Consider the following 25,627-nt stretch of genomic DNA (forward strand, 5'->3'; position numbering starts at 1 on the left):
GGGTCTCCTCCACTGCCAAATTCTAGCCACCGACCCGTAGGAAGAATGACTCATCTTTCGCCTTGGGACCCGCCAACCATGATGTTGATTTCATCAGTTTCTTGATGTCTCCTGCCCCCCATCTTGTCCCAGATCCAACTCTCCTACTGGCACCGCCCACTTGAACTGTCCAATCTGTCCACAATCCTACCCACCTATCCGCTCCAACCTATTACCATCACCCGTCCACCTTCATCTACCTATCGCATTCCCAGCTACCTTCCCCTCAGCCTCACCCCCTCCCAGTTATCTCTCAACCCCCTTGGCTCCACCCATTTCTGATGAAGAGCATATGCTTGAAACATTGACTCTGCTGCTCCTCAGATGCTGCCTGACCTGCTGTGCTTTTCCAGTACAACACTCTTGACTCTGAACTCCAGCATCAGCAGTCCTCACTTTCTTCCATATTTTGGATTAGTGGTGCTGGAAGAGCACAGCAGTTCAGGCAGCATCCGAGGAGCAGCAAAATCGACATTTCGGGCAAAAGCCTTTCTTCCAGCTGCTCCTTACATACCCTCCTGTGGTGGTGCCACACAATATGATTGAGGGTATTCCAATGTGAAGGTGGGCCTTTGTTTTCACAAGGACTGTATGGTAGTTACTCCAACTGATAGTGCCATGGACATCTGCAACAGGAAGATAGATGAGGGTGAAGTCAAGCATACTTTGCCTACTTATTGGTTCCCTCACCACATATTGCAGGCCTAGTTTAACAGCTTTAGTCTTTTGGACTCACCTAACTCTGTCAGTAGTGTTGCCAGTGAGCCTGTCTTGGTGCTAGACATGGAAGTCCCCCACTCAGAACACATTCTGTCTTCTTGGCAGCTTCAGTAATTCATTCCTTCGGCAAAAGCTTTCTGACGGTACCTCACTGTACCACTTCTGCTGGGTCTGTCCAGCCAGTGGGAGATCTGGCAGTCATCTTCCCGAATGGAAACAGAGTAACAACTGAACCTCATTGTGTGTTCGCTTGATCTCTGTTGTTCCTGGCAACCTGAACGGATGGTAATCAGGAATGGAAACCAGGGATATGGTTGCTCAGTTTGCAGCCTGATTGGTTTCAATATTGACAACGGTTCAATATGGACAGAATTGGACACAAATACAAACTTAAACCAGCAGGAAATTTGAAACAAAAACTGAAAATGCTGAAAGTACTCAGTTAGTCTGGCAGCATCTGTGGAGAGAGAGAGAGAAAAGAGAACTGATGTTTCAGGCCTAAAACCCTTAATCAGATTGGCACAACTGATAATAACAACTGAGGGAGTATATCCGTTAGGAAAGGCCAGGAAATCTCCACCTTTGAAAAGAGAGGTGACCTAAAACAAGTCTTTAAATTGATGAAGGGAATTTGATTGGTCGGGCACAGAGAAGATGTTTACACAGTCATTAATGATAAACAATCAGTCATCTACCCAATCAGGAATTCAAGAGAAACATCTTTATTCAGGAATGGTGAGAAGCTGAGGTGAGTAACTTTGGTGCATTTATGGGAATAAAAACATAGAGAAAGGAATAGAAAAAAAATTGTTGATCGAGTGAGTTAGAGTAAATAGAGTGGGAGGCTAAACATGTCGCGAAAAGATCCGTTTTTATGCTGTCAGTTCGATGTAATTCATTGACCAGTTTTCCCTCCTGCACTGTCTGCAAGATTGCCAGTTGAATCGTTCCAAGGCCATCTGTTTTCATGCATAATTTCCACGTAGACTTCCCACTTCAGTCTTATTACAAAGGAGGAGGGATAACTAGTGATTTTACTGTTCCGTTTCACCTCTGGTCCTTCTCAAGCGTTGACTTACTAACAAGGAATAAAGGAGGCGGTCTCGCGGATTGAACAGAAACGCCTTTTGCAACACAGGCATATTTTAACGAGATTGAGAATGCTGCAGAGCTGGGAGCTCTACAATGACAGGACTAAGAAATGAGAAAATAAAGTTGGCTCAAGTTCAAAACGTTCGGTATTTTGAGTAGTACGAGTTGGTGTTTTGCACTTGTGTTTCTTTTGGTAGTTAAAGCTAGACCAAACAACATCCCTCTCCCCAAACAACTCCCGCGTGAATTTCACGATTATGCAGCTCAACTGAACCTCCTTCCTCTTGTTTTTCATCTGGGGACATTAACCTTGCAAACACTTAAAACATGCAACTTCATTCAATATTCCTTACTTTTGTGATACGATACAATTCCAGGTCCGTCCTGTTTTCATGTGACTTGCGACAAACGATTTACGACTTTCAGAGGTTTTGGGTGAAACGGGAATTTTAAGTTTTAAAAAAAAACCTCATTCACCTATTCACTATCTTTTCCTCTTCCCATTTATTATTTCCCTGGCCGTCTGTAAGGTTTACAACCCACATATGCAAGACATTCAAGGAGGGAGAGGGAAAAAAAAGGCGGTCATTGCCAAGTTGATGAATTCGGCCACGTTTTCCAGAGTGAATAAAATAACATTGAAAGAAGGAGACTTTGGTACCAGAGGAACAAATCTGTCTCCCTCTTCGCTCCCCTTGAAAGATATGAGTAAGATTTAAGGTAGAGGTTGTGAGAGGGGGCTTGGGGGCAGTTTAGATTTAGTAAAACAAAAAGAGGTGTATGTATATATTAAAATCAGGCAGCATCCCAAATGTGTTTGTAATTAAAGCCCAGCCTGCTGGCGGCACGGGGCTGACGTCAGCGCCAGGCTCACCCAGCTCAGGGGAACCGGCTTTCAGAGTGCTCAGTGTGGGCGCACACAGACACAGGCAGAAGGGGGACAGCGCAGTGTGGGCGCACACAGACACAGAGGGAGGGGAAACAGCGCAGTGTGGGCGCACACAGACACAGGCAGAAGGGGAACAGCGCAGCGTGGGCGCACATAGACACAGAGAAGGGGAACAGCGCAGCGTGGGCGCACACAGACAGAGGGAAGGGAAACAGCGCAGAGTGAGAGGAAAACCGAGCGCAGTGTGGGCGCAGAGAGTGAGAGGAAAACAGGGCGCAGTGTGGGCGCAGAGAGTGAGAGGAAAACCGAGCGCAGTGTGGGCGCAGAGAGTGAGAGGAAAACCGAGCGCAGTGTGGGCGCAGAGAGTGAGAGGAAAACAGGGCGCAGAGAAAGAGGAGACGGGGAAGCAGCGTAGTGTGAGTGTATGGAGAAAGGGCAGAGGAAAATAGAACGCACCTCAGTGAAAGAAACTAAGCGCAGTGTGTGAGAGGCCAGCGGAAAATAGAGCGTAGTGTGGAAAGAGAGGGGACAGAGGAAAACAGTGCAAGGTGAGGGGTCAGCGGAAACTAGAACGGAGAGAGGTACAGAGAGACCCGAGAAAAAGGGTAGAGTGAGGGAGGCGGAAAAACGGGGCAGTTAGAACTCAGGGAAGATAGAGACCCGGGAAAACGGGGCGGACAGTGTAAGTGATCAGGATAGAGAGCGCAGTGTGGGCGGAGACAGCCCAGGAAACTAGGGCAGAAAGAGAGACATCGGGAAACAGGGCGCAGTGCGGGAGGGAAGAGCAAAGAAAGAGAGAGAGAGAGAGAGAGACACAGGCAGAGGGAGCGGAGCTACTGCCTGCTTAGCGGGACAACGGGACGGTCCTTTCATTCAGACATTTAAACCCGAGCCAGCATTTGCTTCGAGAAGGTTGTGAAAATATAAATTCCTCTCGCCTTGTGTGTGAAGATGGTGTTATTTCTCCACGGGGTTACAATGCAACTGCAGAGTTACTTGCAGGATTGAACGGACAATTATTAACTGTCAACTGTTCATCAGAAAGCTGGTTTTTCTATTCTGTCCCTGTTGTTGCTCCTCCGGTCACTCCAGTGAAGGTAACGGGGAGCAAGAGACCATTGTGAGGCCAGGTACCTGCTCCAGCCCCTATCCCTCATTCTCATCTACGTTAATCTATGTTCTGGAACTTGATTGTTTTTAGCCAATAATGGCACCAACATTTGACATCTTCGTTTAAACTTTCTGTTCCGTTTGGTTGTAGATAGGAAAGATTTTTCACTTGAGTTTGTGAAATTGTTTAACTTTGTTTGTGAGGTGATTGAGCCAGCGGGTGACTTTTTTTTTAATGCTGTTTTGGGGGTTGATGCATTGGGTTCTGTGCTGATTTCTCCCACACGCGGTGCGGTTCAGTTGGATTCCTCTTTGCTTACCGTCCACACGCTGATTCAGACTTTTGAAAAACTTTGGGTCCAGTCGTAATAAAGTGCCCACAGAGATTGACGCCTGAGTTGAATGTAAACAGTAACCCAGTGGAACAGGGTCAATATCAGTAGGAGGGAAACTGGGCGGGCGATGGGTGGAATGCATCCTCGTAATGTTCATCACTCACTGGGTAATAGGCACGGAAGGAGGCCATTCAGCCCTTCCAGTCTGCTTCACTGTTCAGTTTGGTTATGGTGATCTGTACATAAGTTCAATTTTTTTTCTTTTGTTCTATATTCTTTACTTAGAACTTGCTCGGTGCTGTTGTTTATACTCTCTGGAGCTTCATTCCAAGCTGTTACATGTAATTGTGACACAGAATCGCGGAATGCTTCTAGGGAGGCTGTTTGGCCCATCATGTTCGTGCTGGTGTGATGCACAGTGCCATTTCCCATTTCACCCAGTGCCACTTCTCCTTGTAGCCTTGCAGTTTCTTATCGGATAGCAATCCAAATTCCTTTTGAATGCCCTGACAGTGCGTTCCGGATCCTGATCACTTGCTTTGTGGAAAAGTTTGTCCTCCTTTCACCATTACTTTTTGTTCTCGCCGTCAACTCTGCCCTCTAGTTCCTGATGCATCCACCAATGGGAAGAGACTCTTGCTATGTATGCTGTCCTGACCCTTCATGAAATTGACAACCTTCAACAAATCTGCACTTGCCTATTCAGGAAGTAAAACAGTTCCAACGTCTCTAAACCATTAGCACAATTGAAGCCCGTCGTGCCTGGAACCACTCTCACAAATCTCCCTGAACCCCCTTTGAAAGTTTTTGCACCTTTTGGTAAAGTGAGGCACCCAACACCATTCTCCACTTGAAGGTGAACGTGTTCTACACAAATTTCATACAACACTCTTGCTATTGTACTTATGACTGATCCTGTTAGTGAAATCTAGAGATTTAGGAATATAACCTTAGGCCATTCAGTCCATCAAATCTAATCGGCCATGCGAGATCATGGCCGATCATCTACCTCAATACCATTTTCCTACACTATCCCCATATCCATTAATGCCATTAATAACTAGAAATCTATCACTCCCTTTCTTGAACAAACTTAATAACCAAGTTTCCTTAGATCTCTTGGTCCAGAATGCCAGGGATTCATTAGTCTTTCGAGTAAAGATATTTCTTCTTGGCCGAGTCCTAATTTGTTTACTTTTGAGGCTCTGTCTCCTGGTTCTAGACCCCATAGCCAGGGAATATATCCTTTCTGTATCTGTGTTCTCTCTCCCCTTTTCAGAATTTTGCAAATTTCAAAGGATTCCTTTACATCTAGGTACCCATGCTCTTGCATCTCTTTCAGAATTGCACTTTTACATTGTCTGCCATCATTGTTCCAAAATGAATCACTTTGTACAGTTTAGAAGCAAGCCATTCAGCCCATCAAGTCCACATTGACCCTCCAAAGAGCACCCCTGTACTCTGCATTTCCCATAGCTAATCCACCTAGCCTGCACATCCCTGGACACTATGGATAACTTACCATGGCCAATCCACCTGACCTGTACATCTTTGGACTGTGGGAGGAAACAGGAGCATCCAGAGGAAACCCACGGAGACACGGGGAGAATGTGCAAAGTCCATGTAGGCAGTTGCCCGAGGCTGGAATTGAACCCGGATCTGAGGCAGCAGAGCTAACGTGTGTTGCTACCTGTCCCATGTTCCTTTTGAAGTTGTGCGCTATTTGTGTCTCAGTTCACATTACTCTCAGGTTTTGCATCAATTGAAATTGTGACCTGTATGCCAACTTCTGGGGAATTACTACATTGTGGCAGAAACCTATCAATTGCAATTTTAAAACTTTAATCTGACTTGCAGCCTTAACAGCTTTCTGTGGAAGACAGTTCCACATTTTCATTACCCATTGTGTGAAGAAATGCCTCACAAGACATTTTGTATGGAACTTAAGTGGATTAGATGGGAGCCACCGTTCTGAAACCTTCACCTGTGAAGCATGCACAGGTTTAATGGAGTCTTCTCCCCCACCTTCCCTCCCTGGCCCCGTTGTCCTTTCTGAATGTTTAACCTAATGTCTTTGAGAGGCAGTCATCACTCGATGGGTTCACACTTCAAGGGCGAACATCATGTTTAATTCATTAGTCTTGATACTTTTCCAACAGAAAAATAATGACATCCTTGTGCATTAGCGAATATGCTCCATTAATCTGTAAAACCGCTGGGCTTGTATTGGTTTCTCCACAGTTGCTGTATTCTTTGGTTTCATAAAAGGGGTGATTCAGCCCTTGACTTTTGTGGGATGTAAGCAAATAAGGGTTTGTACAGCATTGCACTGCGCCTGTGCTAGAAACCGGAACATTACTCACCAGCTTTTGCAGCTCGTTTCAATGCCGCAGCTCTTTGATATTGTGGTGTTCTCTGCATGTCGCGTGCCCTGGTCATACTCTCTGTGCATCAAGAATGTCCCAAATGCTTTACCCCTGCAAAGTATTCTTAACACTTTTTTTTTGTATAGACTTGATTGGCATAGTGATCACATTAATAGTCATTTTCCTAAATCAGAGCCATCCTTTAAATTGCTTGTCAAATTTCTTCTTGTTTGAGAGATGTGTGGTATTTTCAGTACAATACACGTTCCTGATGACATGTTTTGATGACACACAAACTGTTTGGCAAATATTTTGTCCAGCATTACTTGAAGATTTAATATTTACCTTGAGCTGTTACTTGATTTTGATCATAAAATCAAAATGTATAATTTACTGTTTAGTTGCATTCTGCTTTGAAGTTAATAACTACTTTATGACAGCTGCTTGCAGTATTTAATGCTGGCTGTCAGGCTGGGATCACAACGACCACATTCTACCCAGGTTCCTATAGCCATTTGGAGATGATGTTCTGCTAGTCATTTCCTTTGCATAATAAGCAGTCCTCGTTCTCTGCAGATTTCAAAAAAGAATTCCTACCACAATTCAGCCAAGGAGAACTCCGTCATGTGTCTGTGCTTTCTCTTTGAAATTACGATGTCCAATTAGTCCCTTTGCCTTGCATTTGCCATATTCCCTCCCTTTTTAAAGTATGGAAAGTTGTTTTTATTTGTTAATCAATGCCCAAAGAATGACACTGCTTAGTTTGGGATTGATTTCTGATCTCAGCTGGAGCACAATTCGATGATGAACATGTTTGGAAAAGATCTCTCACCCTTTTACCTGTTGATATCAACATTGCACAACCTTTCTCTCTGACTTAAGTACACTTATCAATGACTTTAAAAAAAGTGCTTGGATAGGATCTAAGCAGTTCCTAAAGGCCTGAAGTATTATTGATTTCCATCTTATGCTTAAGCCTTTCTTAGAAAAGTGGACACATGTAGTGCAGTCCATAATAAATGCTGTCTGGATTTGCATGAATTACAAAACAGTTTAACCTGCTGAAAGGTAGGTATACTGACTCATTTCAGTCTGACTTTTGGATACACATTGTGCTCTGCTTATCAGCCTTCTGATCAGAGGAATCCAAATTTGTGTTATGTCTTTCGGTATGATGAACTTTGAATTCCAGGAAGTGTGCACAATATTTTGTGACTTTAGTTGGGGCAGGCCTCATAAATCAGACTATTGTTCTTTTATTGCTAACTTCATAAATGCGAAGAAAACAAAAGCAGACAAAGATGTTCAGTTTATTGAAGGTCTTTGACAACTTGAGGGCAACCAAAATCTTTTGATAGCCAATAAAGTGTCCTTTTTGTGTGGTTATTGTTGGAATGTAGAACTTGTGGAGGTGCTAGCATTAGACTGGGGTGGATAAAGTCAAAAGTCACACGACACCAGGTTGTAGTCCAACAGGTTTATTTGAAATCGCAAGCTTTCAGAGCACTTTTTTTCATCAGGTGAAGACTTCCAATAAACCTGTTGGACTATAGCCAGACTATAGCCTGAATTCTGACTTGGTAATGGAGAACAACATTGCAAGTTTCCAGCAAAAGCAGTGAGGAAATGACCTGCTAACCTGATTTTGAGATGCTATATGATGTTCAAACATCGATGGCCCTTTTTCATTTATGAATAGTATTAGCGGATTCTTTAGCATCTGTATGAGTGGGTAGATGTGGTATTAATTTGTCGTCTTCCCTGACTGTGCTACTGCTTTGGTACCATACTGAAGTTCCAGCATGTTCATTTGTACAAGTTTGGATTAGGGCTTGAAGCTGCAACCTACTGAATCAATGGTGAGCATGTTACCACTGAGCCAAGACTAATGTATTAATCAGCTATCTGTAATGTATCAAGGAATTGTGAATTGAGGGAATGTTGATTTTCAGGATGTTTAAATGCCCGGTTGGAGTGCAACATAACTGATCCATTACTTTTTCTGTTAAAGAAAATTTGACAACGACTTCTTTGCCGATGCCATTTGTTGAGATGATGGAATGTTAGATGAATGAAACTCCAATGTCTCCAGAATTGGGTTTGCCTCTGTTCGATTTGGTGTGGCTGCTGATTATTTGTACAAAAACATCTGTCAGAATTAAAGTACCGGCACAGATTCCTTTTGTGCTTTATACAAGCTACAGTGCAGCAGTTTACTATGACCCTTTTCGGGGTGCATCCTAATACTGTGCCCCTTAGAAGGATGAGGGACAAGAGGAACATGGTAGTAGGGAATGCTGCCATCTACAAGTTTCATGCCACTTTGGCAGGGACGTCCCAGTTTTTTTACTGTTATTGGGTCAAATGGGACCCTTACCTAGTGGAGTTGTGAGAATTCCTCTGAGCGCAGATTTGAAGAGAGAGTCCTTCAGTAGCTGCTGTGGGAATTAGGAATGGGTGAATATAAAGACTGCCCCTGCAATGATGACTCATGTCTTGACAATCAATAATGTATTTTGAAAAAATCTCTGATTTTCCTTGAAATGGAATGATTGACAAGAATGAATGAACACTTTAATGTGAACAAATTGATGAAATCATCATGTGGTGTGTAGAACAATTTTAGCGATTTTCTGCCTGGTGTTGGAGCCACTTTACTCAGTAACTGATGTCTCTGAAGTGAGAGTTTCACTTGGAGAGCTGGCCTGTAGGTTTTGAGCTGTGTGACAGATACAGTTCTGGAGTAAATATAAAATAAAAATAATCCAGTACGAGCAGGAAATGACAGCCTTCTGAAAACCAACAGCAAGCTTTAATTTTCTCCTTTTTGGCATAGTCACGAAGTTGGAAAGATGACAGCTATAATTTTTGCTTGGATAATCAGTACTTTGTAATATTGCCGTATGAAATGCATCATTGTAGTGAGCTGGACTGTTAACAGTTTCATGTCTAATCTATTCATGTTATTTGTTTTAAAAATAGCAAGCATGAGAATGAACATTGTTGACCATTCTGATGGTGAAATTAAATTGAGATTGTTGAATTATTAGCTTTTATCTTACTATTGGCTGGTAAACTGGGCTGATATCTACAGTGATACATTCCTTTTTCTCTCCCTTTGTACTTTTTTGACTCTCTTCTCTTCTCTTCCCATTACCCTTCATTGAACCAGCTCCCTTACATGCACTGGTTTCTTAGGGAGGTAGGTTGCAGCAAATCACTTGCTCTCAGGGACAGGCTTTGAGTTTGGATGTTTTGAGTATGAAAATGGTAGTCAAATTAAGAGAATCAGTGCAAAACACATTCCCTTCTGTTGCTCATATGTGTACAGTCAAAGTTGAAATCACTGAAGCAGGATCTCTGGATTTCACTGATTTGACTTAATTCCATGTTGTATGAATAAGGATCTGTTAAAGTTTTTTCTTCCAATGGGGGACTTACAGTTTTTGGGCTAAGTAAACACATTCAGAGGGTCGGTGTGGACTTATTGGGCCAAAGGGCCTGTTTCCACGCTGTAGGGAATCTAATCTAATCTAATCTAATTGTGTTGAGGAATGGGAGAAGGATGTGAAAAACCTAACTAAATTCAGAAGTAAATCTTTTTTTAAAAAACCGCTCATAGTTAAATTATTGCAAATTACATAGTTCTTGCATACCATTAGTAATAGGTTTGCAATCAAATTCCCAACAATTTCCATGTAAATCTGCTAATGAATGGGGAAAATGGTGTATATTTACTGTTAAGCCACTTCACTGAGGTTATGATGATGGCATAATTGTTGAAGATTACATGTTGGGGAATAGTGTAACTTTGATTACAGTAAACAATGCCTGAATACATACGACCTTTGCTAGCCTTTCATTATTGAACTGTTATCGGGGCTATCAGTGTTGCTGTTTGAACAGGAGGTGGGAGTTCCTGTCCATACCTCACTAGGAATGTGAATGACATTTGATTCTGCCTGAAGGGCACAGCCCTCTGGAATATCTCAGGAGGACCCTGGTCCTTTTTTTTTAAAAGTTTTAAAAAATTGTGCATTCTTCATTTATTTTGGTGGGGATTGGTTTCCAATGTGATTGTTACACCTAGCAAAAAAGAATTAGCAAGTTTAACATCTTTTCCTCCTCACATTTCCACAGAAGTTCCTTTTATTGTATGTTGATTTGTCATTTGAGAGGAGGAAATTCTCCACATCAATTGGTTTAAAATTGATGAAATGAACCAAATTCATGAAAAGGTGACAGGAGGTCTGAATCCGAAGCACTGGCTGAGGGTAATAAAGTGACTTGTTAGCAAAACAAAATGATTTGGTTTCCTTTGATGGAAGCTTTAGAACTGAATCCAAATGCATTTTTGTGGTCAGGCCAGGCAGTCAAATGATGCAGTTAAATGCTTCAAGTATTCACTACTAAGGCAAACAAACTGAAGTAAACTTTAAGTGCAAGCAAACTTTGCTTCTGATGCAGGTGCTGTAACAAATAACCCTGTTTGTCTTTTAACTGGTCCAGGTATCAGTGGAAGGCAGAGAATGAACTGTATCCATTGTCTGGCCTGTCATTTCCTGACGTTGTTACTTGTTCTGTTTCTGTTTGAGGGGGAAAATATCTGGAACTCTTGAGCTGATGTTATCTATTTAAATTAGGGTTTTGTCCTGTCAATATCAATTTGGATTTTATCCTAATCGAGCCAATAATAATCTGAAAAACATATGGCACTGCCAACAGCAAATGCTTTGTGCAAAAGTTTTCTTTTCCCTTTTCCTTACAAGCCTGTTCGGGGCCACAGTACAACCACATCCGGTCCTTTTGCTCGCAAAACTGGGAACAGATGTTGTTAGGCAGCCGGTAAGTGCCTTTAAGGTAAAATGCATGAAAAGCAACCTGAGCCTGTGAAGATGAAATTAAAAGTGCCACGAAACATTAAAGGTGGCGACTTCAATGGATCTTGATGAAGTGCCATTGTAAATGCTTGGGTTTCCAGGACGATGGGCTTTTTGACAAGCATTAGTTCATTTGGAAAGCTATAAGACAGGCCTATATCAATCTTTTGGGAATGACCTTTGTAGCCCTCATTAATTGCTGAGTCAACAGAGTTAATGGCTGTGTTTGCCTTTGTTTATCGTGGAATTGGATACAGTTGCGAGCAATTGGCATTCTAACAGTGTGGCCACTCCTCCTCTCCACCCGCCCCCAAAACCATCACCACTGTGTTCCAATTCACCAGTTGCAGGTTATCTATCTCTTTTCGATTCATGTTAGTTCTGTCTTTCGTAGGTTTGTCTTTTACAGCAAGATCAATCACCAAGTTAAAATGTGAAACAAAAAGTACAGTAAATAAACACTGGCACATCTACGGTTGGTCAAATGTTCATACTTTTGCTGATCTGGAATGACCTTAACTCTGTCTTTTGTTACCTTTTTAGACTTGACTATTTTAATGTTCTCCTCTCTAGATCCATCTTCCATTCTTCAGAAACTTGAAATACTCTGAAACCTTGCAGCCATTAATCTAACTTGCACTGAGTCCTGTTCACCCATTCCTCCTGTGTTTGCTGGCCTCCATTGGCTTCTGGTCTGTGTGTGCCTCAAATTTGAATGGTGCATTCTTGTTTTCACATCTCTCTCTAAAGCCTTGTCCCCTCTTATCACCGTACCCATCTCCAATCCTGTGAAATCATCAAGCTTCTCCAAATCTAACCTCTTGCACATGTCCAGTTTTTAGTGTTTGATCATCTGGACTCTAAGGTCCAGATCCAGCTCCCCAAACCTCTCCACCTGACTTTTCCTTTTAAGGTGCTACTTAAAACCTATTTTTCTTTGAGCATGCCCCTCTTTGAAGATTTACTGAATTACAGATGCTATAAAAATGACAATTGTTCTGTATGCATCAGTTTTAGTGGAGTAATGCATTGTACCAAAGTGTAGTAGAACTCTGATTTCATCCATTCACGTATGTGGCCGTATACCTCAAAGACTAATGGGTGGATTTCATCAAAACTTGGTACATGGGTCATAGACTAAACGAGTCGATCTTGTAAGTGATGGCCTCATCAGCGACACCTGCATCTTATCAAAACAAATTGAACATTTTGGAGTCCTGCTTTTCTTATGTGCTAGAAAGTGGTTTGATGATAGTTGAGGCAAGAAGTAAAAATCTTTTAGTCTGAAGCTAAAATATCTTTGTGTAATGAAAAAACAAAAATATTTCTGTCCATGAAGTTACTCAGTTATCCTTGTCCGGTGAAATGTTGAGTGCGTCAGTTATCTTGGAAGATTATTTCTGCTTGTTCAGTATTGAAAGCCTCTGCAGGGGCATAAAGGTTCGCAATGTTTTTATTTCCGTCCACTTGTTAGTGGCTACAAACATTGCTCAACTAAACTAAATATCCACTGTAGAAAGCAGGTGAGAGTTTTCCAAAATAATAATCTTTCTTTGCACTATAAGAAGGATGCGCTGACTTTGGAGAAGGTATAGAAATGATTTGCAAGTGGATTCAAGAATGAGGCACTTCCACAACATTTTTAAGAGCAAGTTGAGAGGAGGTGTGATTGAAATGTTGAAAATCATGATGGATTTTGAAAGTGATGAGTAGTTGGGGAGAATTAGCAGTCTCCAATTTAACACACCTTAATCAACAGTAAGTTAAGAACAAAGCCTTTCCGGCAGCCTTTGGTTGTCATATGATGTGCACTGCTTGAGAATGAGGTGAGCCAGATTCAGTCATGGCTTTCAACGGGGAATTGGGTGAGCAATTGAAGAGAGAATATTTGCAGGGCTCCAGAGAAAGATAGTGGATCTTGGATACATTGCTCTTGCAAGGAGCCAGGACCAACACGACAGACTGAATGACCTCCTTTGTGTTGTAACCATTCTGTGACTGACAAATATCACAGCACAACAGGACTGTTATGACATGGACGGAGGCCTGCAGCAACTCTTCAAACGTGCGTCATTAACTAGTGCCAGTCTCATGTTCTTTCCTCAGACTCTTGCATGCTATTTCTGCCTTAATAATCGTCCAATGCCCTGTTGAATGCCTCAGTTGAAACTGCTGCCACTTTGCTCCTAGGCAGTGCATTCATAGAAATTTGGTATAGGAGTAGGCCATTTGGCTCATCGAGCCTGCACCACTATACAATGTGATAATGGCTGATTGTGCAATTTTTGGTATCCCACTCCCACTTTCTCTTTGTACCCCTTGTTCTGTTTAACCGCAAGGGCCATGTCCAGCGCCCTCTTGAATATATCTAACAAATTTGCCCCAACAGCTTTGTGTGGGAGAGAATTCCACAGGTTCACCACTGCGAGTGAAGAAATTCTTCCTCGGCCCAGTCCTGAGTGACTTACCCCTTTTATTCTGAGACTGTGACCCTTAGTTCTGGACTTCCACAACATCAGGAACATTCTTCCCGCATATGGCCTGTCCAGTCCCATCAGAATTTTATGTTTCTGTGAGATCCCTCAACATTCTTCTAAATTCCAGTAAGTGCAAGCCCAGTTGATCCAGTTTCTCTTCATAGGTCAGTCCTGCAATCCCAGGAATCAGTCTGGTGAACCTTCGCTGGGCTCCCTCAATAACAACAATGTCCTTTCTTAAACTACTCATGAGAGAACACTTTTCACATGGCATCACCCTTGCTTCATTTGCACAACACTTTAATTCTGTGCCCTCTTGCTTTGTTTTAATCTTTTACAAGCAGGAACAGCTTTTCTCTGTTCTATCTAGATTGGTCACAATTTTGAAAGCCTCTATCAAATCACAGCCGGCTTCTCTCTGAGAAGAAAAGGCCAACCTATTCAATCTCTTGTTGCTTTTTTTTGATCAAGGCAGAAGCCACACTTGGCTCTTGAGAGCAATGATAATTGTTCCTCTGAGCAATTATGCTTCATATTTATCTACACTGTGGTGAACCAACTCTGGAAAGTACCCTGTTCAAGATTGAGGAATGAACATGGCACATGAGAATTGAATGTAAGTCCAAGTATTATCATTGCTTAGTGTTTATCATTTTTCTCACTGCTCCTGGATCATCATGGTGTTCTAGCTGTTTGTGGGTTTTGTTTTGATCAACTTGTTCAGAGATGTTTATTACAGACCTTTTTGGACCAGGTGGGACTTGAACAACCATTGCATCACAAGAGCCCCCATCCAGCTGTTGATGAACTGGTAGAGAAGATGGGTTGCATACAGTTGTGATACAACATGACCAAGGATTTAAATCCATTACAATTTGCCTTCATGTAGCATCCTTCAACATCGTAAATCATCCCAAATTGTTCTCAAACAAATTTGACACTGAGCAACAGGAGATTTTGGGGTAGGCCACAAGAAGTTTGGTTTTCGGTTGGACCTTAAGGAAGGACAGATGGGAAGAAGCTTAGGGAATGAATATAAGAGCCTAAACAGTGACCATAATTCTGTAAACGTTAGGTTAAGAGTAGTTATTGGGTGAAAGTCCTAAATTGGAGGGGAAGGCTAACTATGACGATATTAGGCAGGGACTGGGGAATGTAGATTGGGCTCGCTAATTAAGGGTAAATCCACATCAGGCATGTGGGAACCTTTTAAAGGCCAGTTGATTAAAGTTCAGGATCAGCATGTACCTATGAAAATGAAGGATAGGGATGGCAAGATTTGGAACCTTTAGATAATGAGAAAAATTGTGAATGGAGTCAAAAGGAAAAGGAGGCATATGTAAGGGTTACGGGACTAAGGATAGACAGATCCCTTTGAGAATTTTAAGGAAGCAGGCAAGAATGTAAATAAGTCAGAAGGGCTAAAAGGGGCCATGAATTGCCCTGGGCAAATAGGATTAAGGAAAATCCCAAGACACTTTATACATCTAAAGAGCAAGAGGGTAGCTAAGGAAAAGGTAGGTCTACTCCAGGACAAAGGAAGAAATTTATGCATGGAGCTGGAGGTAGTGGGTGAGTTCCTTGATGACTACTTTGCACTGGTATTCACAAAGGAGAAGGACATAGTAAATGGTAAGTCTAGAGAGGGGTATGTTGATATAAAAAGGTGGTGGTTCTGGGTATTTTGAAAAGCATTAAGATAGACAAGTCCTCAGGACCTGATGGAATTCATCCAGGGATAGAGGGTGGTGAGGGAGGAAATTGCTGGGGCATTGTACAAAATCTATGTATCCTCTTTAGTCACAGGAAAGGTCCCAGAGGATTAGAGAATAGGCATCATTGTTCCTTTGACCTGAAATTTCCCGAATTATCTCCACAGCCCTATAAGACATCAGCCTTGTCAATGGGAGGGGAATTATTGAAGAAGATTCTTAGAGATAGGATTTACTCATATTTTGGAAAAACATTTACTTATTGGCAATAGGCAGTATGGCCTTGTGTGGGGAAGGTCATGTCTCACAAACTTGATTTGAGTTTTTTTGCAGAAATGACAAAGATGATTGAGGGCAGGGAAGTAGATGTTGTCTTTATGGATTTTAGCAAGGTCAAAGGCTGATACAGAAGGTGAAATTACATGCGATCTGTGGTGAGTTGACAAGATGGATGCAGAACTGGCTTGGTCATAGATAATTGTGATGGAAGTGTGTTTTTTTGACTGGAGATCTGTGACAAATAGTGTACCACAGGAATTAGTGCTGGGACCCCTGTTGTTTGTAATATAAATGATTTGGAGGAGAATGCTGGCTGTCTAATTAGTAAGTTTGCAGATGACACAAAGACTGGGGGAGCTGTGGATAGTGAGTGGAATTGCCAGAGGATATAGCAGGATATAGAGAAGTTTGGGTGGAGAAATGGCAGACGGAATTTATTCTGGGCAAATGCGAGGTGATGCATTTTTGAAAATCTAATGTGAGAAGGTATTACAGAGTCAATGGCAGAACCCTAAGAAGTATTAATAGACAGACAGAGGGACCTAAGTATACAGGACCACAGTTCCCTGAAAGTAGCAATACAAGTGGATAAGGTGGTCAAGAAGACACATGGTATGGTTTCCTTCATTCGTTGGGGCATAGAGTATAAAAATTGGCAAGTCGTGTTGTAGCTGTACAAGCTTCAGTTAGACTCATGTTTGGAATATTGTGTACAACTCATTGCCATATTACCAGAAGGAAACGGAGAGAGTACAGAAAAGGTTTACCAAGATGATGCCTGGTTTGGATGGTGTCAGCAATGAAAAGAGTTTGGAGAAACTTAGTTTGTTTTCACTTGAATTTTGGAGGTTGAGGTGCTTTCTGATGAAGTTTACAAAATTGAGATGCATGGATAGTCTTTTGTTTTTCCCAGGGTAGAAATGTCTATTATAAGGGCACATGAGTTTACGATAAAGTGGAGTAAGTTTTTTAAAGGAGATGTAAGAAGCAGGTTTTTTATACACAGTGGGTGCTAGGTGCCAGGAATGTGCTGCCAGAGGATCTGGTAAAGGCAGATATAATAGTAAAGTTTAAGAGGTATCTTAAATACATGAACAGGCAGGGAATAGAGGGATACAGGCCATGGAGAGGCAAAAGAATTTAGTTTAGGCATCATGTGTCAGCACAGGCTTGGTGGGCCTGTTCTTGTGCTGTATTTCTCTTTGTTCTTTAAGCACCTGCGCAGATGAAGACATGACCATCAATAGTGGAATGATTAAAGTGGGAGATGCACATAAGGCCAGAATTGGAGAACCAGCTCTAACTTGATGGTTTTCTTGGGGGCGGGGGGGGGGGGGTGGGGGTGTGGTGGTTCTGTAGGGCCGGGAAAGATTGGGTCAAGTAGGGATTTGAAAATCAGGGTGCAAATTTTTACTGTCAATACATTACTGTGCTTGGGAGTCTGTACTGGATCAGCAAGCACAGGGAATAATAATGGAACAGGAGTTTAAGTTCCATTGTCATTTTCAAATTGGCATAATCTGAATAAAAATACCAGTTGGGCAATTTATGGAAATTCTGGTCTCTGTTATTCTCTTCATGATTCCTGGATGGAGGACCCAACCTAGCTATTGATAAATGCCAAGGACATCTTTGAGTATTGCTAGAACAGTTATTGCCTGTATTGACAATAGGCAACTGGAGAAACTACCAATGTATCCTGATGTGGACAATTGAAGTTTATCTCAACCAGCGGCCTCGGAGAAGTTAACCTGGCCAGCTGAGGAGTTTCCACATTACCTCTGCACATGTTGTGACACCATTTTAAATGCCGAGTCGATTGTTAGTTCCAGTTTATCTACCACAGTTGTGTTTACTTGAAGTTATTATTCATTTTTAAAACCTGCATTTTAATCCACAGAACTTGTGGAAAATTTCATTGATAGAGAGAAATCCGAGTTAATGTTTTGGGTCCAGTGACCCTTCTTTTAGAATATTTTAATTGTTTTATTTTTGCTGTGGTATTTACAATTTAGTAAGGTTCCAAAGCTACATTAAAGCTTGTATATTTTGAAGAACAAAACAACTCTGAGATTTCTAATGCTCTGAATTAGCTCCATATGAAAAAGTGGTGGTCCAATGTTGTTAATGCCGCCCATAATTTTTCTCCCAATTTAGCAGAATGTGCGCTTTGCAGGCAGATAAGATTTCTATGACAGTTATGTCTTATAATTTTCCTCACCTTCCTCTAAAGGAAAGTGCTGTATTAAACTGAATTATCTGAAAAGTGATGCAAATAAACTCAGGCCCCAGCTCTTTCTGCCAAGTTATGAGCCAAATGCAGAAAAAAAGAAAACTGCACTTTATATAGTGATTGTCATGTCTTTGGGACATCACAAAGAGCTTCACTGAGGCATTACATGAAAGCCGGTCACTGCTGTGATGTAAGAAACACCGTAACCAATTTGTGCATAGCAAGATCCCACAATAGGTTATGATAATAAGTTGATAATCTAATTTGGTGCTATTGGTTGAATATGCTCTGCTCTACAGTCTCATTGCAATTTTTGTTTTAGGCCAATGGCCTTTTTTTTTGTTTTAATCGTGAATTTGATTTGTGTGCATTTATTGTTAGCGGTGGGGTTCCATCCAATGCATCTTTTATTTTTTCTTTAATGCAGTCTATGGCCAGCATTCGCTCCTTTTCCACTTTGGTTTGCCTGATATTTTGTTGGGATTGAATATAGAAATAGAACAAAGTCACCAGCAGACAATTTAACATGATTTTACTCCCCTTATATCGAGTATGAATTTAATCTTTCATCCACCTTGTCAAATTCCTAAGCTAATAAATATCTCTCAAACTGATGTTTTAACAAAAATGCTGTTGAGCAGATCTTTGGAGAAATGCAGTCATTATTGCCGATTACAGTTTGAGTTTAATTGCTCTTTAATATGCTATCTTTGCAGTATCTGAGCAGAAGGAAATCTACTTTACTTTATGCAGATTGACATTTGAAACAATCAGTGCATGAGCAATGACCTAATTGAGGGAAAGGCAAAAGTCTGCTTGAGATTACAAGGGGTAACCTGATGCAGACAAGGGAGTTATTTCTAGGGCACAGGTTGAGAGCTTGCAGCACACTGATTTAATGTTTCAGTGACTTTTGGACTATTAGTAACAGACCCAAGATGGTGAGGCTGAGACTAGTTTAATGGAATCTTTTGATGTATGTCGACAGTATTTCATTACTTTCCTGTGGCCACAAAGGATTTCTTTTGCTGTCGCAGGACAGATTTGGTGGACATCTTGTGTTGGTTTAAAGCACTAGCCCACTCCTGTGAACAAGAAACTGCAGCTTCACCTTGACACTGATCCCAATATTGGTGATGGAAGAAACGTGGCAATAGCTCTGTAGCCCAGCACTGTGTGGTGTCTGTGGCTGCTGATGTTCTTGGCAGGTTGTTGGTTTTTCTTGGCGTTGTGTGGCTCCTGCCTCAATGCTACCAATAATAGTGTAATCTTAAAAGCAGAACCAGAGGATACAGTGCTTTTGCTTGTCTTAGCTGACCACTGATGGACTTAAATACAAAGAGATAACACTGCACTGGACAGCTGTGACAGGGGACTGCAATGGAAATTGTGCTCCAGAGTTGACAGGATGTTTTAAGGTCAGGGCTATTTGTAGCTGAGTGGTCCCCACTTGCCTGCTTTTCTCCCTTCACCTCCTGTCTGTTTCTTTTCTACCCCTTTCTGTGTCCCCCTCCAACATCTGTCTCACCACCACTCTTCCTCACTTGGTCTCTTGTTTTTTTTCTTTCACTCAGGGTCTCACTTTCTTCCTGGTGTCTTCCTTCTAGTTGATGCTGCTATGGGTTTCCAAGGTGCTGTGTAAGGAGCCTTCTACAGTGCATCTTGTAGATGGTATACACTGCTGCTACTGAGTATTGGTGGTGGAGGCAGTGAAGGTTTGTAGAGTGGATGCTGAAAAAGAATAGGCTGTTTTGTCCTACAGAGTTTTGAATGTTGGAGCTGTATTCGTTAAGGCAAGTGGAGAGGATTCCATCACACCCCTGACTTATGCCTTACAGAATGTGTGGCCAGACTTTGGGGACTCCTGAGGTGAGTTACTCACTGAGGATTCCTAGTCTCTGACCTTTTCTTGTCGCTGCAGTATTTATATAGCTAGTCAAGTTTGGTTTCTGATCAGCGGTAACCCCCCGGATGTTGCTATTACAGGATTCAATGATGGTGATGCTATTGAATGTCGAAGACAGTTGTTCATTCTCTCTTGAACACAATCGTCACCAATCACTTGTGTAGTGTGAAATGTCACTTCCATGTTTCAGCCCAAACCTGGGCTTATGCCCGAAACACTGATTCTCCTGCTCCTCAGATGCTGCTTGACTTGCTGTGTGCTCTTCCAGCACCACACTCTCGACTCTGGATATTTTCCAGGTCTTGCTGCACTTTGATGTGGACTGCTTCAGAATCTGAGGAGCTGCAAAGGATGCTGAACATTGTGCATTGAACATTGGAGAGTGTCCTCATTTCTGACCTTGTGATGGAGGGAAACTCATTGATGAAGCAGTGAGTACCCTGAGGAATTGCTGCACAGATGTTCTGAAGCTGAGGTGATTGACCTCCAGCACCCGAAACCAATTTCCTATGTGCTATGTTTGACTCCAACCAGCAGAGAGTTTATCCCTGATTCTCACTGACACCAGTTTTGCTAGAGCCTATTGATGCCACAATATTAAATACCACCTTGATGTCAAGAACAGTCACACTTGCTTCTCCTGTGGAATTCAGCTCTTTTGTCCATGTTTGAACGAAGGCTGTGGTGAGGTCAGAAGCTCAGTGGTTTTGGTGGAAACCAAACTGCATGTCAGTAAGCAGGTTTATTGCTGAGCAAGTGTTACTTGATACTGATGATACCTTCCATCATTTTACTAATGGAGAGTGGACTGCTGGGGCAGTAATTGATTAGGTTGGACTTGTCCTGCATTTCATGGTACAGAGTGTGCCTGACATTGTCTATGTTGTCAGGTGGATGCCACTATTGTTGCTACACTGGAACGCCTTGATCAGGGGAGTTGCAAGCTCAGGAGCACAGTACTTGAGTAGAATTGCTGTAATATTGACAGGGCCCATGCTTTGTTTATGATATCCAGTAAACCAAGATGTGAATGCAGCCTTTAAACTATTGAGCTGCAAACGTGGTTGCGAGTTGTTTAGTGTTCATTAGTCTGCCCTGAGTTCCTCTTAGTTTCTTTGGACTCATTCAGTTAAGGTTGAGAAGTGGATCCAAGATTCGTATTTAAAACTTCAATAAAGATAATGATGAAGGCATGAAGGCAAAGCTAGCTATCGTGAATTGGCAAATCAGGTTAAGGTATATACCAATAAAGATGTAGACTTTTAAGAGGACATTTACAAATGCACAACAGATTCTTTTGAAAAGAAGGAGAAATTCCAAGGGACAGACCCACTGTCCATCTGTAACTCAAAAGTGTTAAAGATAGTATCAGATTTGAAGATAAAAATGTATTTATGCAAATTATGGCATGTCATAAGATTGGGCAGAAAAGAAGTAAGAAACTTGGAAAGAATTGGGGGTGAGGGTGGAAATTTAATGGAGAGAAACATTCGGGTACAAGAGAAAGCTAGCCAGAAATATAAAAACTGGCCCAGAGTATCTCTAAATATTTGAAGGAACGATTTAATAAAGTCAGCATTGGTCATAGAAAATGAATCTGGGGATTGAATAATGGAAAATCAGAAATGGCAGACCAATTGAACAGGTTTCAGTTTTCATGATAGAAGGTTCAAATAACATCCAGAAATAGCTTTAAATTAGGAAATTGAGGGGCGGAGGAAGGAACTGAAGAAAACTGAAGTACCAGTGAAGTGCTACTCAGCTAATTTATGGTCTAACAAGTTTGAGTTCTGGTAAGGCTTCTTCCTCGATTCTGAAATGCCTAGTGTGATAGTTGATGTATCAGTTTTAATTTTCCAAAGTTTCCCAGATTCAGGGAAAAAGTTCCATCAGATTGAAAAATAGGAAATGTAACACTTTTAATCATAGTGAGAGGGAGACAGAACATAGGAATCTTTAAGCTAGTTAGCTTAACATCTGCTTTTACTAAAGATCTAGCAAGTCCCTTACAAAGGTTTAAGGCAGTTGAACAATCACCATTGTTTTGAAGGCAATCATAATTAATTCATTTATTAAAGGTCTTTGAGTATGTAACAACATATGCTGTTGATAAGAGTTAGGGCTAGTACAACCAATGGATGTACTGTTCTTAGATTTCTAGAACTTATTTGACTGGTTCGCTCACAGGAAGCAAGACATACTGTAAATGGGTCATTTTCTTGTTGGCAAAATAAGAAGTGGTGTGTATTTGGATCCCTGCTGGGCTTCTCCATTTAGAATTTATATGAACGTATTGGATGAAAGGACAAAGTATGGTTACTTAATTTGCTGATGACATAATAATGGGAAAGAAAATTCTGAAGAGAATGTAAGGAAGCTTTATGGGCTGTACAGTGGCAGTGGTTAGTATGATTGCCTCAGTGCCAGGAGCTGGGTTTAATTCCAGTCTTTAGTCACTGTCTAGCAGTGTGGAGTTTGCACATTCTCCTGGTATCTACTAGGGTTTCCTTCAGGTGTTCTAGTTTCCTCACAGTCCAATGATATGTAGATTAGATGGGTTGACCTTACTCAGTTGCTGAATTTAATTGGCTGAAAGCTGGTATCTCTAATATGGAGGACTACCGCGGTGGAAGAGACAGATGGATCATCCACTTAGTGTGTCTGGCTGAAGATTGTTGGAAATGCATCAGCTGTATCTTTTGCACTGATGCATTGGGCTCTTCCATCAGTGAAGATAGGGATATTTATGGAGCTTTTGTATTCGAGTGAGTTTAATTGACCCCCGCCATTTATGATTGATTGGATGTGGCAGGACTGCAGAGTTTAGATCTGATCTGTTGGTTGTGGGGTTGCTTAGCTCTGTCTGAATACTTACTGCTTATGGTGTTTGGCATGCAAGTAATCCTGTTTGGTAGCTTCACCAAGTTGACACCTCATTTTCAGGTTCACTTAATACTGCTCCTGGGATGCCCTCCTGCATACTTGAATTTATAACTAAAGGTTGACCATTTCAGAGAGGGATGAGGGAAATTTTTGAGAGTAGTGAGTCTTTGGAACTTGGTTGGGTGGACAGGAATTTGGAGTTATCAGATCACCATGATTTTATGGAACAGAGTTAAAAATCGCAACAACAGGTTATAGTCCGACAGGTTTATTTGGAAGTATTAGCTTTTGGAGTGCTGCTCCTTCATCAGGTGATTGTGCCAGTGCAGAGCAAGGGGTCAAGTGGTGCTTCAAGGCTGTTGCAGAGGGCATTTTAAAAAGTCAGCCATATTGGCACAGGATCTGGAGTCTCATGTAGACCAGACAAAGTAAGGAAGGCAGAATTCCTTCCACAGAAGAAGTAAACCAGGTGGGTTTTTGTAAGGATAGGGGACAGTTGGTTCTGTTACCAATGCTGAGACCAGCTTTATTAATTGAATTTAAATTCAACCAGCTACCGTGGTGGATTTGTAGCCATGTTGCCAGAGCATTAGCGAGTACTGGATTACTTGTCTAAGGCCCTTCATTTTATCACTTTCTTCTACTGAGTCAACAGTTCTGCTTTTGTTGCTTGCCTCCAAAAGGAACTGGCCGTTGTTGTTATAACGTTATGGTTTAATTTATTTGATCCATGTCTTTTGAGCCTTGAAGTTTTGGTTTCTCATGTGCCACTTGCTGCTGCTCAGTGGGGTGCCTCTATCAGTATTGGACACTGTCACAGCTTTAGCTCATACTCCACCTTACTTGATATTTGCTTCATATGTGTGAATACTCTCAGCCACAGTTAATTAAATGTTGAGTCTGGTTTTGAACTGTATAATTGTCCTAACATTACTGACCCCAACTCTGCACCAAGTGTGAATTACCATTAAAAGAAATTAGTTCTGTTTATGGGATTGTTTCTGATGGAACAGATTCCCTTGTATAAGGCTATTGTGAGTCAGAGAAGGTTTGACAGACTAGTTTCCATCTTTTGCCACTGTCAAAGTATTAAGGGCAAATAATCATTTGAATAGCTTACTTACAACAGCTGTCAGGTTACCCACCCCTGCAAAAACTTAATACTATCAGTAAGTAGCCCTTGAAACCTGTAATTACTTGTATTTTGCCTTGAAATTATGGAAGGTTAAGCTATTGATTTCAACATTTAGTTTATGATGACATCATCTTAGGGCTTATACTGTTACTGAGCAAAATAAAATTCAGAATGTCCTTTCTAACAATTTGCTCTTGTTGCTTCTAAGTCACGCTTTTCAATCGATTTTCTTGCCTGGCAAAACTGTGGAGTTGTGTAACTGGAAATTACATGCTGTATGTTTAGGGACTGGTCCCTGCTACAAGGTAAATTTCAGTGGCAGGTGGGCATCAAGCAAGATGGAGCCACGTCTTAAGTCAGACACAGTGGTTTTGTCATCAAGAATTAAGAGTTGCACCTAATTATATTGAATTTACAGGTCATTCAGCCCAAATAGTCTGATGTTTATGCTCCACATAAACTACTTCCCTATGCCATCTTACTCCATTAACGTACTCATCAGTTTCCCCTCTCTCTCTCTCTCTCTCTCGTACTTATCCAGCTTCCTGTTAAAGGTGTCCATTGCTCTGCCTTCAAGTGCTCAAAGATTGTTTCAGATTGTCACTTGTTCAAAAATAAATTGCTCTTCCACAGCTCGTGATTGATGTATTGAAACACCTTAAACACTTTACAGGAGGATTTAAAGCAAAATTTGACACCAATCCACATTAGGTTTTATTGGGACAGATGACCCAACCCTTGTGGGAAGAAGTAGGTTTAAAGGAGGGTCTTAAAGGACAACAAAGTAGTAAGGTTAAGGAGGAAACTTCAGTGCTGGCGCACCTTGCAAAATGAAAATCCAGAACAAAACTTGATCCATGGCATGAAATTGTAACAAAGTCAATATATATCAGATTGTGAATTTTTTCTATAAATCGTTGTCCGCATTTACAAGAATTGGGATTGATACTTCCTTTGAATCGCTTTGATTTCAGCATGTATTTAGTGATTGGTTCATTATCCAATATCTCAATAGTTTGAGGCCCTAGGTTATTCAAATACATCCCTTGACATTATAAGAACTGGCTGCATCCACTTCATATACAAGGGATAACTGCATTGAAGATTTTTGTCAGTATTAGTAACTTAAAAGGCAATTGTCATTAATATTATTTCCATCTCATGAGTGTATTGATGCTGGTCAATCCTCTGGACTTTGCAACAGTTTAGTCAGAAATAGTTTAGATATATTTCACAACTTTTTTTCTTCCTTTCTCTGCTTTGTTCATTTGTCTTTTTCCATTGAAACAGAAAAGGTAATTATCCATCTGTATGCATTCTAAATTTTCTAAGATGGCCTACTCGGACACTATTTATTTTGCCCTTCTAGTTAGTGCTGTTGGTCAGGGTGGTGGTAGGATGATTGGTAGTGATTAATATGAATTACATTTGGGAGTAAATGAGGATTCCATATGGAAAGGTGCTGCTGCTCCTTGGTAACTGGAAGTAGACCTTTTGTTTTAGAAACATAGAAAAATAGATATAGCTGTAGGTCATTTGGCCGTGAAAGCTGCTTCACCATTCAGTATGAT

At 41.4% G+C, this 25,627-nt stretch overlaps 1 protein-coding gene across 2 annotated transcripts in view; it reads left to right on the plus strand.

The window, feature by feature from the left end:
* The first annotated feature begins 2,744 nt into the window (after positions 1-2,744).
* The window catches only part of lpar1 (lysophosphatidic acid receptor 1), a 100,657-nt gene continuing 77,774 nt past the window's right edge, over positions 2,745-25,627 (plus strand). The window contains exon 1 of one of the 2 annotated variants that reach the window (XM_072588109.1): positions 2,745-3,870. The gene's annotated coding sequence lies outside the window, so the exon portion shown is untranslated. The remainder of the gene's footprint in view (positions 3,871-25,627) is intronic. The other variant, XM_072588110.1, reaches the window with a different exon arrangement.

This window comes from Chiloscyllium punctatum, chromosome 2 (genome assembly GCF_047496795.1).
Source record: "Chiloscyllium punctatum isolate Juve2018m chromosome 2, sChiPun1.3, whole genome shotgun sequence".
Lineage (NCBI taxonomy): Eukaryota > Metazoa > Chordata > Chondrichthyes > Orectolobiformes > Hemiscylliidae > Chiloscyllium > Chiloscyllium punctatum.